The sequence below is a fragment of the Rattus rattus genome, chromosome 12 (assembly GCF_011064425.1).
Source record: "Rattus rattus isolate New Zealand chromosome 12, Rrattus_CSIRO_v1, whole genome shotgun sequence".
In the NCBI taxonomy this organism is placed as follows: domain Eukaryota; kingdom Metazoa; phylum Chordata; class Mammalia; order Rodentia; family Muridae; genus Rattus; species Rattus rattus.
Window position 1 is genome coordinate 20,693,563 of NC_046165.1, and position 15,110 is coordinate 20,708,672.

Consider the following 15,110-nt stretch of genomic DNA (forward strand, 5'->3'; position numbering starts at 1 on the left):
ATTCGATTATTCTGATTCAAAAATTGTGAGAGGCAATAAATTTAGTGACTATGGATATTTTTGGCAACTTGTGAAAAAATAATGAAAAATGATGATGTTGGTTGCTTCTAGTATTTCCAGATAAATTGACAAAGGAAAAGAAATAGCTCTGTGATAAAATTAAACATCCAGCACCTCAGAATATGGTGGACAACAAAGCAATCAGTGATAAAATTGACCACATCCAGATGTGATCATAAGCAGTCTAAAGGTTTGGAAGAGAATCTTTATTCCAGCAGCTATGGAAATCAAGCATCATAAAATTGACCCCTCCTCCATTATAAGGTTGTCTAAATTACATCGAAAATTCAAGTCCCAGCCTCAGAAGGTATTGGCAATTAAAGTAACCGATTGGTAAAGAATGGGATGCTGTAAGTTGGGATGGAGATATGCTGGAGGACCCTACTGCAGATGAGAATTTTGAACTCTCATTTTCTCAAGGTTTACCTCACCTGAGAAAGTCATCTCTCCGTCCTCTAGAGAAAATGTATCCCCACTCCCACCCCCTAAAATACTATGTTTTTTTTCCTCTTTGACTGAGAAAATTAATCCTTTATTGTCTGCTAACCCACCAGTAACTTTTTCTGAGGGAAATGCCAGGCAAGACCAAACTGATGACCCTTGCGGTCCACCTCCAAACTCAAAACTAAGCAGGATCCTAGAAGGGAGACAGAAATTATAGTTCATGTGGAGGTACACTACGGGACTTAATGAGTTGGCTACTCATTCAAGCAGAAGTCTGGGGAATATGTGAGGGAATGAATTTTAAGGGTGTAAGATAATGGTGGAAGGAACATAAAACTGGACCAGGGCCCGCTGAGTGAAGATTGTAGGTTCAATATGGAAGTTTACATGGTTTTAAAAAAAGGCATCTATTATGGTAAATTTGGCTAAACCACTTTGGCTTCCAGTGTGACCTTAAAATCCATTCCCTCACATATTCTCTGGCTTAGTGTTGATGACGGGATTTTAAGGCTTGGGACAATTACAATACTAGACTCTGTGTGTGTGTGTGTGTGTGTGTGTGTGTCGGGGAGTATAATTTAATTCCATAATGGGAATGCCCGAAAGAGATACCCTTCACTAATTCAATAGGATGCAACATGGTATGAGGGGCGCCAGCAAATTTAAGAACTTTATCTTCAGAAATTAGATATCATAAAAGTAGAGAGGAAAAACATCCTGAGAGTCAAGAGATTCTCGGCAATATTTAGCCTTCCTTCTATATTTTTCGTGATCAAAACCAAAATGGCTGATCTCTCGAGAAAATCATGTTTACACCAAATGGTTGTTAGAAAGCTTATATATGTAGATATAATGCCCCATTATAAACTCTTGGTATAGAACCACTCTGAAAGCTCACCGCCCTCACTCAGAGGCCCCTGCAGTTAGACTGGTCCGAGTCAAGTGAGTAGACAGCCTGCAGCACACAGAAAAGATTTGACAGTTCAGTGAATTTGATAAACATTTCTAGCTAACTTTCATTTCTTGATATAAAATTTTCAGTGTGGGTGAATCAAGTTGATTCAAAGGAAAACCTTGATTCTCTATGGACGAACATACTTGTAAATTCTTTTTCTTCAAGCAGTATTTCACGGGACCTGAGACACAGCTCAACTGTTAAGAGTACTGGCTGCTCTTCCACAAGAACTGAATTTGATTCCTAGCATGCCTTCGGTGGTTCACAATCATCTATAACTCCAGTTGGAAGGAATCCAAAGCCCGCTTCTGGCCTCTGTCAGCATGCTTACAGTACACAAACTTACACGCAAGCAAATTTACATGTATGTTAAAAAATAATTATCTTAATTATTGTTGAAAATAAATATTTTAATATTTAAAAATAGTATTTCTTCCTCAAATGCACTATATATCTTGGAACAAGAACTGAAAAAATTATATAAGGTTATTATAGAAATTTGTATAAAATGTTATTTCAGAGAACTTTTTATGTATGTTCTCAAGTATTTTTTTCAGAATTAAAAGAAAATGGGTATTTATTATCTTTAGAAAAGTGTTGACAATATTAAGGTCAGAAAAATATACCTTTGTTAATATGCATTAATCCTAACCCTAAATCTACCAACAATGGGTGCTATTTTCCCATTTACTGCCTTAGCACTAATTAGCTCCAGAGACCTAGAAAGGCTCTAGACCTCTGTGAAACTCTCCAGTGTCAAGGATACTTCTTTTGCCCTTTGATACCAAACTGAGGTTAGGGGAACTGTCTTCAAACTGAGCCATTTCAAGATTTGATACTACTACTCTTTAAAATACAGTTACATGGGTAGTTCAATAATTTGTCTTAATTGTGTTCTTTTTTTTAAATTGGTTATTTTATTTATCTACTTTCAAATGTTATCCCCCTTCATGGTTTCCCCTCTGCAAACCCCCATCCCATTCCCCTCCCCCTGCTTCTATGAGTGTTCTCCCCCACCCAACCCACTCCTACTTCACTGCCCTAGCATTCCCCTACGCTGGGTTTCTGAGATAGTTTTTAGCTTTATTTATTTTTATGTATGTGAGTGTTCTATCTGCATGTATATCTCATGCAAGGAGAGGGCATCAGATCACACTATAGATGGTTGTGAGCCATCCTGTAGTTGCTGGGACTTGAGCTCCGGACCTCTGGAAGAGCAGACGGTGTTTTTAACCTTTAAGCCATCTCTCCAGCCGTTGATTGTATTCTAGATATGGGAATAAATCAAAGAGACACACCTTTGGATGTGTCCAAGGGAGCATTTTCAGAACGTATTGCCTGAGGAGGAAGGGAAAACCTGAGTGGGTGGCATCTTCCAAGAGGGAACCGGATATAAAAGGTTCCAGGAGAAATCACTATTACCTGCCTGCCTATGCTTTTATCTGCTGGTGCCGCTGCTGCTGCCACTGCCGCTTTTTACCACGAATTCAATAGCACTGACTTCCCCGGTAGCCAGTCAGGCCTTCCGCACCAGTTTGGGACTGCATAGGCACCCAGCTTTGAGCTTTGAACAGGTAGGTATGAGGTTCTCTGACTCACCAGCCTGCAGGCAGCCATTGTTGGGATGCCCAGCCCCTGTTGTACAACACAGTCTAATAAATCTCCTCCGATAACATATGTACATTCTGCCGTTGGTTCTGTTACTCTACAAAAGTGTGCCTAACATAGTGTGTAACATTGTGTCACCTCACTCTTTTTACCATTCACAGACAGCATTCTTAGAATTTCAGAACCCAGACCTCAGACAGGTAGGGTGCACGGCCTTTTCACAATGGATTCAAAAATAAATGATAGGGTACGGCATCCAAAGGTTTCATTTTTTATTACTGAATCCACATAGCCCTGCTTCCCTATTATCCACAACACAGGTTCAGCATTGTAGCCATAGCCGTCTCTAAAATAAGATAAGACCGCTTTGAGAGATTTGTTTGATACAAATGTAACAAGTAGCAACATCACTGAGAGAGTGAAACGTCAACACTCTAGGTTTTTTTTTTCTTTTTTTGAAGATCTATAACCCGAGACTTTAATGAAGCACAGCTTGATAAATAACAGAATAAATGGAGGACTACATCAAGCCCCTTGTTTTATGAGAAAGTGCATGGGACTGCAAAGATAGAGACCAGTTTGCTGCAGAACTGAATGTTTCCTTGTGTTGACTTCAGGTGGTAGTGGAGTGGTAACAGCCCATAAAGTCATTAATGCTAAATCTTGCCAAAGATGACAAGATAATTCAAGATGCTGCATTTCCCACCCCCGGGGCCTTCAAGGGAGGTGGGAGAAGGAGCAAACAAAAGCAAGCAAATATTTTTCTATGAGGACGTATGCAGCATGTATGCAGATGTGTGTTTATATAAGTGATGGCTCTCAGCGTGGAGACCACAGGCTTGTGCACACAGTGGTGGAAAACCAGGCTCATATTTCCAAAACAAAGACATACTGGGCAGCAGCAGGAGGCCTGACAGAGAAGCAGTATCACCTTAGAAACCAGAGGCACATGTGCAATTGTCCCCGTCTGCAGAAATATGGCTCTGGCAAGAGAACACGGCACAGAATATAATGCTCTGCCCTGGTTACGGAGTCCATGGGCAAGCACACCTTTCTTCCCTCTGTATAGTCGCATTTTCAAGGAATGGAAACCCAAGCCCCAAAAGGAAGGGGCTGGAATAGCGTAGATTTTAGACTCTAAGGGCATGTCCGGTTTCTTCTACGTGTGCAATATCAGGAGAGAATTTTATAATTATGTGTGAATATTAGGGTTTGAAAATGGCAATTTTTATGTTCAGCTAGAGATAAAATTGCCACTCACCTTGTACCACTTTGCTTTTTCTGCACGCATGTGTACATGTGTGCACATGTACATGGGGAGGCATATTTGACATCGAGTGTTTTCTGACGACACTTACTACTTTATGTATTGAGGCCGCATTTCTCCCTAAACCCCAGAGCTCATGAATTTGGCAGTCGGGCTCACCACATTGCTTTAAGATTGGCCTGTCTTTGCCTCCCACTTTCTGAAGGGCCACCAGTCAACCTTTCACATAGGCTATGGGATGCAACCTTTGGTCTTCATCCTTCCCTGGTAGGGGTTTCAGCTGCTGAGAAATCTTTCCAGCCCTTCATTTTATCTTCAGCTACATCTTTTAAGCACCGTCCCCACCCCCAGATAATAAGTAATTAGAGGGGAGCTCTTGAAGGTGTCATAAAGCCAAAATCCCTCCAGGTTAGCATTATCAGGAAAGATAAAGTACGCTCTCCCTTTTAAGATAGAGGCAATTTAGATACTGAGTTAGGACCAGAGGCCTTTCTCTGGGTTCCTTTCCCTGTTCTGTTCTCAGTGTAACTTTATTGAGATGTATTATCCCATAGCTGCTTCATTAAAATCCTATAGCTGCTTCCTGTCACCAATATGACAGCCATTCTGATTTTTAGAGGAACTATTACTCTTCTCTTTTAGAGTACAATAATCAAAGTCAGCGACGATGTAAAATTTAAGAGGCTAAAGCAAGTCTTCTTCTGATCATTTTTTGAGAACCTACTGTTTCCTCTGAACACCACAAGTTATAAAACCAACTTAAAGTTGCCCTAGACAGGAGGTAGATCAACAAAGAACTTTGGGAGCACTGGGTATAGACCACATTGATTGTTCAATCAGGAACACGGTTACAACACTGTCCCCATGAAGGTACATAAAATATTTATCTGATATTATGTTCCTTCTAAGAGTTACAATAAAAAGAAGTCTCTTAGACGACGCCCAGAGACCACAGGTGACACTGGCTGAGGAAGGAACTGGACTCTCTGTAAAAAGGAAGCTGAAACTCAGAGCGGTCATTGTAGGTTTGCATACAACACCGGAGCAACGTAAAAGGAAATATGTAGCCCAAGGTTATGAGACGTTGGTGATTCATTCATCAAGAAAAAGAGAAAAAAAAAGTAGAAATAGCTCATTGAATATTATCAGTCTCAAATTTTGCACTAGATTTATGGCTTTACTTTAGCAAAGAGGGTAATAACAGTGCCACTCATAATGCTATATTTTATATGTGTAAGTATGCGTGTAGTTAATAGAATTCATCAGGCAATAGGTTTGGGCATCATTTAAAACAAGGGTCAGAGGGGCATTAATTCTATTCAAAGTGTCCATCTGTTGCTGCCCAACTTGCACAGAGGGTTGCATAGCAACCCATAGTACTGCATGGATATGGTTGGCCTCCCTCTGTTGCTTTTGTTTGCCCTCTGAGAGGGTTGCCCTTGATAGAGGAAACAGTAGGTGTTCTTTTATTTATATATATTTTTTTTTGGCTGCAGCCCGGGCTGGTGAGTGGGGGTTCATTATACCCTGCTGTGCGAGCTAGCATTGTGAGGCAGTATCTGACATATGAATGTAATTTATCTTCCTGGCATGATTCTCAGTTCCAAACTGATCCCCAAATTCCTCGGACTAGAGAAATACTGAAAGAAAAAAAAAGAGAAATCCCAGAATGTTTTACTTGTATCCCCAGGAAAAACATATAGCGAAGCATGCAGTGGGGGATTTTCTGGAAGTTTCCTTCGTTCAGTGTTGCAGCAGTTCACGGAATCACAGTGTTCAACTCCAGCGTATTTCTGAACAGCTGGACTTTTTAGCTGAACATTCTATGATATTTATTAGATTAAAATGTTCCCCAGGAAGTCAAAGGCTCTTAAATATTTCTTTGCCACATGTATCAATCATAAGTGCTCCATTGTCTGGACCATTGCTATATTTTATAGAATGTACATTTAATGTTTAGATCGATGAGTGCTTTAACTATGTTTATATCTGTGCACTCCTAGTAGGCCTGCTTTCTACAGAGGCTAGAAGAGGGCACCTGATCCCCCATGAAGCTGGAGACAAAAATGGTTGTGAGCGCAGGAAATAGAATCCAGGTCCTCTGAAGAGTAGCCTATATTCTCATCCATCTTAGCTATGTCTCCAGTTGTTGTTCTATTCTGTTTTTGTTTTGTTGTTTTTGTTTTGTTTTGCTACTCAATATAATTTGCAATGAATGTGAGCACCCAGTATCATACATAAGTCATACATTGACTGGCTTATTTTATGTCTGTTATCGGGGGTAATTTTGGATAGACCAAAAAATTCCCATCTACAACCTGTACATCTTAGACATTACTGAGAGTCAAAACTACCAATTGAGTGCTGTTGAAAGTACATATTTAACCAAAGTGAGGTTCACAAGGGTTAGAGAATGTGATGTTGAATCAATAAAAGAAGGAAATCAGGGCACCAGGATACTTGGATAATTAGTTGTTTTGATTGAAATTAACTGTTAATACTTTATAACATGGGTTTGGAAGTGTATTTTTATTGCCAATGAATCTGTATTTCGATTTTAAGCAATTCTAACAGCATTTTTTCAATTAATAGTCCTTAAAGTTTTATAGATTTAGCTGCCAAGGACAAGTGCCCTTGTTTCAATTCCTGTATTTTTGAGTGTGAAATGTCAAGTCTCATGAAAAAGTATTTTACTCTCATTGAAAACATTATTTTGAATACACTGAAGTTTTTGGTGACATAAACGTGATAATATTACAACTGCAGGAGTAGAATTGTTTATCCCCCCACATATCAGAGAAGACATAAGGTCCTGAGCAGAGATGTATGTCAAACAAAGAGCCAGCCCAAAACACAACATTGGCTCAAGAACAGTTTATATCTCCATTGTCTCAGAGATTAACCATTCAATTTATTTTCTATTCTTTGTCCCTTTAGAGACAGAGGACAGAGATAACCAAACAGAAATCCAAAACATAGGAGCAAACAAAGACGTATAGACAAAGAACAGAAATGAACAGGTAATATTTGTATAGGTTGGCACCAAAAAACATCACATACAAAATAAAAAGTAGGGGAAAATAAAATGTTAAATTCCTTTGACCAGTAGTCTAAGGTATGAATCTGGCAGCTGAGGATCAAACTGTGACTAGAACTGTCTTTGCCACCTTGATCAACTCATTTCATGGCTCTGAGAGGAAATCTTTTTTTTTTTCCTGTGTAGTGTGATCATGTCCCAACTCTACCTTATCCAATAGAACAACTAATGTGTTTAATGAGATACTTTACTATGATAATTCCTCAATACAAAATAATTTTTCTTCAAATATATTTCATATACCTAAACACAGGAAACAAAAGAAGTTCAGAAATAGCAGAATTAAAGGTGAGGCCTTTTAGTAGCTCTCCTAATGTGGCACTGCTACATGGTCCCTTGAGCAGCTTTGATGAGTCTTTGGGAAATGTGACATCCTTCTGACAGAGAAGGTTATAGCTCCTAAAGACGCCATTGAGTCACAATCTCCCAGCAAAAGCATCTTGATTTAGCAAGACAATGAAAGATCTATTTTGTAAACCAAATATTAATAGCAATACTGATGCTACATAAACTCACTCAGACTGCAAGTATTCACTTATACAGTAGAAAACCAATATATATTCCATGATACTGCTATGAGGTTTAAGTAAAATAACACAGTGAAGTAACCCTGTGTGGTAAAAAAAAAATTGGAGCTAATAAGACTTTAGATATTTTCAAAGACCAACTGATAATAGGATGCTAAACTATATATAGAATATATATTATATAATATATATACATATATATATACATACACACAATTTAAAAGAGAATCATAAATGGATGAGACTCTACAAACTTTACTTCAAAAAACATGTTTTAAAGATTATACTCATTCATCTAATATTGATAATTTTATGTATTTTATTTTAATTATAATAAAATACACTCAATGACTAGAAAGAAACTCTTTTGCCCCTCAATAGTACAATTCTGGTGGCATTTAAGACACATATAGCCAAAAGTGGCTTTGAGCTTGTAATCGATCCTCCTGTTTTGGTCTCCTAAAGCAGAATATTATACATATATATATATGTGTGTGTGTGTGTGTGTGTGTGTGTGTGTGTGTGTGTGTGTGTGTCTGTGTGTGTGTATACATATTATATTTAAAGTTCAAATTCATCAACACATGTCATAAAAACATAATAAAGAAAATGACAATATCTTTTTGCAATAGTGTGGTTCACTGGGATATTCTTCTAGTTACTAAAATATTTCATGCTACATGTAGAATGCAGAAAATTAGAGGATTAATAATTACCATGTGAATATGTTGCCTATGTCCACCTGATTTATTTCATTTCACAGTATTACTGAGATCACCAGCAGCCTTTTTCTTATTCCAAATTCCCTTCTTCAGTGGGCATTTCCTCCCACAACCCTAGCAGGATACCAAGGAACACCCAGCTATTTCATTTGCTCACCCACAGTAGCACTAAGAAAAGGGGACACTTTTGCCTGGTCGAGTTTATTAGCAGCTAACCACCCAGCAATTTACATTAAGCAGATACAGTACACTATGTTTAAAAGGGTAATGCACTTTTATTTCTCCTCCCATTCTCTTAGTTGTAAATACATTAGAGATGTATCCATCTGGTTTTACCACCGCAGAAAGACCCCAGAATCTGATCTCTGTTGAGCATGACTCTTTACCAACCACTCTCTATTATGCACAGTATAGAAACAGGATTCAACCAGGAAACCTTGTTTAATTTTAACACAAATGATACCTCAGCAGGGGTCTGAGTTGGTGAAAGACAAGAATAATTTAACACCAAAAACTAAATGTGATGGTAAGCTCTCAACCCCCCTGTGTACTTGTACCCCTTAATTACAGTGTAAAACTTTCCCTGGGAAGGTTGCCTCACCTGACTCTAGACAGCACTGGGAAGCCTATTCATTTATCAGATCAAATTCTATCCTAGATGTGCTACACTGTTTTAAAACCAGAAATATGCTTAAAAATTTTCAAACGTCAGGTCATCATTGCACCCGAAAAATTTCTGCCTTGATGCAAGGGTGGAGAATGAAAATGTTCGTTCTATTATTAGCTTTCTTGTACCATTTTCCTGAAGATTTTGTATTTTTTTCAAGTTGCAAAACTAAAAGAAATGTTCCTGTCTCTTCAATTAATTCTCTTAAACAGTCTTCTAGGGTAATGTTTTTATAGACTGTCTATATATGAGGTACTAAGAGCTAAGTAAATTGCTCAAGGTTTTAGAATTGTGATTATTCTCAGGAAAATGTCCCCACAGACTTTCCTACAGGCCGACACTATGGAGGCATATTCTCAGTTGAGGTTTCCTCTCCCTAGATAACTCTATCTTGTGTCAAGTTGACAAAAAACTAGCCAGCAGAAATGTTCTTAATTAATGATCGACAGGAGAGGGTCTAGCACGCTGCGTGGTGCAGGTACTACTGTGCTGCATAGAAAAGCGAGGAGAGCAAGTTAACACTCATTCTTGATCCAAGAGTTTTTTCTTTCTGCTCCTGCTTAGGTTTCTGCCCTAAATTTTGTCAACTATCATCACGATTGGGATATATAATCCAAACAAATCATTTCTCCCTGTGAAGTTTTGGTCATGGTGTTTATTACAGCAATAGAAAGCAAACGCGGACAGACATTGGTACCTGGAGTTGTATCTTGCCCTGAGGGCACCCTGTTTTTTCCTCCAGTGTAGGGAAGGTCCCTCTGTAATGGCACCATTCTTTTTAATGACTTTAGCCCTTGAGTACTCAGAATTTAATGAGCTGCTCACAGGGAGTGGGAGCGTCTCAAGTGGGAGATAGATGTTGCAGGCAGAAAAGCTTGAAGCATAAAGCCATTTAAGTTCTAGGACTGCGGGATTTGGTGTGTTTCCTTGCTGAGTTTCATTCCCGCATCAGCCCAATATTTTATCACTGTCTTAGTTACCTCTTTATCGTTATAGCAAGATATCATTAATGAAGCGACTTATAAAAGAAATACTTTGTTTGGGGCTTACAGTTTCAGAGGGTCAGAGTCCATGTTCATGATGGCGGTGAACATGGCAACAGCCAGGCAGGCATAGTGCTGGAACAGCAGCCTAGGCCTCACAACTTGAGACATGACTATGGGCAGAGAGAGCGAACTGGCAATGGTATAGATGTTCTCCAATAAAGCCACACATTTTAATCCTTCCCAAACAGTTCCACCAAATGGACATCAAGGATTCAAGTACGTGAGTCTATGGGGGTTATTTTCATTCAAACACTCTGTGCCTCCATGTCTCTGTTCTGAAATGGTAATGTAGCTTTGGCAACATTTAAGTTTGAAGTATGTAATTCTTTTTTTTATTTTTTGAATCTTAAAGGAAATTATAATGGATTGTTTTGAGTCTCCGAAGAGGCTTTAAACATTTAAACATGGGTTGAAACTATAAAACACTATGAGGACTTTTGAAGTTGGACCAAGCCATTTTATACCTTTCTATTCTGTGTGTTCTATATTCAGTTGGGAATGCCACATTTTATTCCTATATAAATATCTTGCAGTCACTCACTTGAACATAATCATCTTCTACAATTTTTTTTCCATATAGGAGAAACCAAGAGGTACAGCAGGCCACTGTGTATGGTGTGGGGGCTGTGTGAGCAGAGATAGCCCTGGGTATGTACCTATCCTCTTCTTCTTCCTTCTCCTTCTCTTCCTTCTTCTCCTCCTCTTCCAACTTCTCCTTCTTCTTCTGGTCTAAGTACAAAAACCAGCAACTGCAGCTTGCTCCTGATCTTTGCAGTCAGAGCCTGTCCACCTACAGAGACTAGCTAACTCCTTTCCACTATGTTGTGCCTAACATGCAGAGGTTCCAGTTTGCCTATGGTAGTAGATACCCTCCAACAGAGTGTGTTCTCCCAGCTGGCCCCAGCTCTCTTGTATACATGATTGTTCTTTCTTCATTCTTCATTCCTTCCCATCCTCTAATCAAGGTTCTAGTACTCAGGCCATGTGGTCTTAGCAGGGCCTTCCTTAGAATGCTCTTAAGATTGTAATAGACAAATCACCAACACACACTGACCCCAATCTCCATTCTCTCTCCCATGCTCTGCTATGGATGTGTAGGTCCCTAAGACAAACTGCATTGCCACACAAGGCAATCCAGACAATAGAGGAGAGAGCAAACCACCTCTGTGGTTTGAGTATGCTTGGCCCAGGGAGTGGCACTTTTAGGAGGTGTGGCCTTGTTGGAGTTGGTATAACTTTGTCGGGGAAAATATGTCAATGTGGAGGTAGGCTTTGAAAGCTTCCTCCTAGTTGTCTGAGCATGTCAGTCTTTTATCCTGGCTGCCTTGGAACAAGATGTAGAAGTCTCAGCTCCTTTTTTAGCATCATGTCTACCTGGATGCTGCCAGGCTTCCTGCCTTGATGATAATGGACTGAAACTCTGAACCTGTAAGCCAGATCCAATTAAATGTTGTCATTTATAAGAGTTGCTTTGGTCATGGTGTCTCTTCACAGCAACAGAAACCTTAACTAAGAGAGAAGTTGGTACCAGGGACTAAGGTATTGCTGTGATAGGCCTGACCATGTTTTGGTTTGGAGTAATGTGAATGTTAGGACTTTAGATTTGGAAAGCAGCAGAATGCTTTAAAGTGGGACTTAATGGGCCATTCTACTTGGAATATGGAAGACATTGGTGCCGATGCTGATTTGAACTCTAGGATTCTGGCTCAAGAGGTTTCAGAGGAAAAGAATTTTAGTGTGTGGGTTAAAGACTCTTCTTGTGATACTTTGCTGAGGAATGAGACTGCTTTTTGTCTTTGCCTGAAGAGTCTACCTGAGGTCAAGATAAAGACATTTCAATTAATTGCATTGACAAAGGAAGTCTCCTTTAATCCCAGGAGACAGAGGCTGAGCATAGACTTTCTCCTGTGGTTTACTCTCATGAAGAGCATTTTGATCAAATGTAGCAAGCTTAGAAAGGAAAAATACAAAATGTGTGGTTGAAGGAGTAAAAGGACATCAGTAAATGGAATGAAGCTGAATCCTGTGTTCAGGGCAAGAATCCTACATGGAATCAAGAGAGTGGTGACCTCAGGGCAGGATCCCACCCATCTAAGCTTTATTGTTTATGCTTTTGCAGTTGGACAAAGCATAGTTATATCTAGGTGTTATTATTACTCAGTTATTGTTTTCATTTGAACTTTTAATCTTAAGTAAACTGCAATTCAGAAATGGAGAGCACATCTGTGATCCAGATCCTGAGGGTGAAGACCCAGGCTTTTGATCCATATCTTCAGGAATAGTAGCCATGAAAAGCTTAGGCCCAGGCATGGTGGTACACACCTTTAGTCTCAGGAGACAGAGGCAAGAAGATCTCTGAGTTCAAAGCCAGCCTGAGACAGACTAAGTTCTAGGCAAATAAAAGCTTAAGTCTGGGGATGGTGGTATATGGTTTTAATCCTAGGATTCAGTAGACAGAGCCATGCAGATTTCTGAGTTCAAGGTCAGTCTACAGAGCAAGTTATGGGACAGCCAAGATGAAACAGTGAATAAAACAAGTGAAAACAGAAAGCTGGTGATAATGTAATAGAACGGGGGTGGAGGTGGGGGGGGGAGGTCAGTTTCCAGCTCCTGCAAGCAGAACTCAGCAGCATCAGACATGTATCTCTAGCTTTAGAGTCAAGAATAGAAGGGGTTACTAGGACAACCAATGCTGGCTAGCTGGAGCTAAGAAATTAGTGATGATTAAGAAGAGACTAGCATCACTGAGTTGAAATCTTCTGGGAAGTATTTTATGAGAGCATAGTTTCTTTTGAAGCTGCTTTAGTTACCCAGAATTTGGAATTTGCACTCTAGACTTAAATAAGAGAAGTCTAGAGCGCAGACTAGAATGAAAGGTCTCAGTGAGAATAAACCGGGCTCAAGAATGAATAATTCACCTTGAAGGAACAGAAAGAAGCTGGCAAGAACAGACACTACCAGCTACAGCTTGCTCAGTTTGCATTTATCTTCAAGTCACCACATGTGCAGTGGCTTTACCTTTCACACGAGGCAGAACAAACTTTAATTTGCATAGAAATTTTCCATCTTTTTATTACTCTGCCCTTGCCAGGACTAGCTATTAAACAGCTGAGGTATAATGTGACACAGAGCAGTTCTACTGATGACAGCTGAGCAGCCTAAGTGCTGTGGGAGACCCATCCCAGGGTGTCTGGAAAGGTAGAAGGCAGCCTGGCCGAGGGTCCATAGGCAATGAAGTCGAGCTCTGATGCTTTCTACAGAACAGCAGGATGTGAACATGTGGATAGAAACAAGGTCCTCTGTAACAGGTAGCATCAGTGACAAACTGCATGCATGTGACTTCAGAGTGTCCTCACACACAGGGCCCCAGACTTGAGGAAAAGTGGACTCATTTTGTAATGTGGTCATTTTTAGGTGAAGTTCTGATATCATTTGTTTACTTTCCAGCCCCTTTCTAAGTCACTAAACAATCAGGCATGCAGTGGCACTTCTGTCCCCTGTGCACCCACCTTTTCCAGATATTTGGTCAATATTTTTCTCTAGCATTAAAAACATTCATCCCTTGCATCCCTGTAGTCTTCAGAGACAGCCTATTCTACTGGCATTTTATGAATAAACCCGTATTTCTCTTGAAGGCCAGCCCTTGAGACTCTGAGACTACTTCCTTTAAACTCTCTTTGCATCCCGACTTCAGAAAACGTCCCTCATCTCCGTCATTACCGATTCTGTTTACTTACCGCCCATCCCATGATTTCTCCTACCCTGTCCTATGTGGCAGCAGGAAGGAGAACGCGCTGGCCATCTAAGGCTCCTGATTCCAGCCTCTCCTCCCAGGAGCACGCACACACATTATCAAGACTTTAGAGCTCTTTGAATTCTGTTTGATATTAAGTGAAGCTGTTTACTTCACAGCTCTGGAATCTCAGACATGTAAAATTGAACAGCTCACAGAATGGAGCATTCCGTGTACATGTGCTGTTAGCCAGCACCGGCAGTACCTTTGGAAGCAAGCAAGTGAATCATTGGAATGCAGGTATGGATAAGACCGTGTGTGCTAAACCCATAGAGCCGGGCTGCTGCCCGCTTGTCTTCCAACAAACAACATGGCAACATATACGTTCCATTCCGTCATATTTATCTAGCTCGTCCAAGTAGTGTTTGCAAAACAAGCTATATTACACTAAGGCATCATGGATGGTGATTGTATTGCTTGGGAAGTTTCTTGGGACCTGTGTAGTGGGTTAATTGTTTGTGATAAGGAAGTGTTTTAACCTTACAGAAGCTTGCTATTTCCCTTCATATTCTCCAAGCAAAAGATAATCTGGACAAAAAGGAAGATAATTTGAAAAAAATGTATATTTACATAATTTATATATTCAGTTGTCCCGTATCTGTGAGCTCTCTCTCTCTCTCTCTCTCTCTCTCTCTCTCTCTCTCTCTCTCTCTCTCTCTCTCTCTCACACACACACACACACACACACACACACACACCACATGCTTCCTGTTATTATACTACTATTTTAACCAACCTAAATTCACTCAGGAACTTTCCAGAATACTGTTCACTGGACAACAGACTGATTTTCTAGCACTATTATTTGGTTCAGATTTTTCATTTCCTCTAGTAAGAAATGTGAAATCGGAGGTATTTTAAATGTTCTCATTGTTCCAGAATCCTTTCTACTGAGAGAAAATGACTTATCCAAGGCCAGAGGTT